The sequence below is a fragment of the Sciurus carolinensis genome, chromosome 11 (genome assembly GCF_902686445.1).
Source record: "Sciurus carolinensis chromosome 11, mSciCar1.2, whole genome shotgun sequence".
NCBI classification, from domain to species: domain Eukaryota; kingdom Metazoa; phylum Chordata; class Mammalia; order Rodentia; family Sciuridae; genus Sciurus; species Sciurus carolinensis.
The window spans coordinates 19,773,032-19,774,612 of NC_062223.1; the positions used below are offsets into that span (position 1 = coordinate 19,773,032).

A 1,581-nucleotide genomic window follows, 5' to 3' on the forward strand; every position below is an offset into this window, starting at 1 on the left:
GTTTCAATTTTCCTATTATCACAAAATATGTGTCATTTTAGTTTCCAAAAACCAATGTCCATATTTTTTAAAGAAAAATACCATTTAAAACATATTTATAATATAACTTACTGCTCAAGCACCACCTTACTTGCTTTGGCTCAAATGTTTTCTTATGTACACAAGTTTACCTATGTGATCTCAAAAATTCACAAAATCAAGACTTCAACATTTTTTAGATTTGATTAAAATTGCATTATTCATTACTTTAAATGCCTATGTCCTATTGTTGTCATTTACTCTGTAAAGACCTATGAGTTTCTAGCTACTTAATTGACATCTAGTCTTTTTTCTATTTTAAGTAAACAGCTGATAATCTTTAAATTAACTATATGTTTCCTTTGAGAACAGAATGTGAGACCAAACATTTCTCATTGCATTTTTCATCTCAGTATTTCTCAAAGTATACATCAAGGGATTGAACATGGGAGCAGCGATGATTGTGTAAAATAATGCAAGCACTTTATCCTCAGGGAAAGCAGTAGGAGGTCTAAGGTAGGAAAAGATTGCAGGCCCAAAAAATAATACTACCACTGAGATATGAGATGCACAGGTAGAGAGGGCTTTGCGTCTTCCTTCAACTGAGTGATTCCTTAAACTGAATAAAATAATGGCATAAGAGAGAAATAAAATAACAAATATAACTAATAGGATCACTCCTGAACTGACAAGCACAAGGACACCGATCACATAGGTATCTGTACAGGCAATTTTTAGCAAAGGAAAAATATCACAAAAGTAGTGATTGATTTCATTTGGACCACAGAAAGGCAAGTGCATTATCATAGATAATTGAGGAAAAGAATGGCAAACCCACCAACCCAGGCAGCTAAAATTAGGAAGTTGCATTTTGTCCTGCTCATGATCACCATGTAGTGGAGAGGTTTGCAAATGGCAACATAGTGATCAAAGGCCATGGTTGTAATAATGAAGATCTCAATGCTGCCAAAGAAGTGCATGGTAAAGACCTGTAACATGCAATAACCATAGGAAATGCTTTCAGTTCTGTCTAGCAGGTCACCAATCAATTTGGGTGTAACACTGGAAGTATAGCAGATATCCAGAAATGATAACTGACTAAGGAAACAGTACCTGGGTTGGTGGAAAAGAGGGCTACATAGAATGGAAATGAAAATCAGACAGTTTCCTACCAGCAGGGCAACAAAACAGAGTAAGAACAGCATGAAGCAAAATATTTGCACATCCTTGTCATCAGAAAGTACCAGAAGAATGAATTCTGAGATGTTTCTCTGGATTTCCATATGTTAATTTCAGTGTGTATATTGAAAAAATAAATTTAATATCTGTGAAAATAAACCAGAAATTTAAGTGATAAATGAAAAACCTGATCACCATACTATAAAATGCACTAATTAACTTAACATATAGAATCATAATATTAAGTAATATTGATTTACTGAAAATATGTTGTTTCTTATTTATCATGTCTCATTTTACAAACTTTTTGTGTAAATTTAAAATGGGTGGTCAGAGCTAATTGTGCATTTTACTCATTTTTACTTGTGGTTATTTAAAAATATT

The 1,581-nt window shown here is 32.9% G+C and overlaps 1 pseudogene; it reads right to left on the bottom strand.

Moving 5' to 3' along the window:
- Positions 1-363: 363 nt before the first annotated feature.
- On the bottom strand, positions 364-1,301 carry LOC124960766 (olfactory receptor 4P4-like; annotated as a pseudogene).
- Positions 1,302-1,581: the final 280 nt, after the last annotated feature.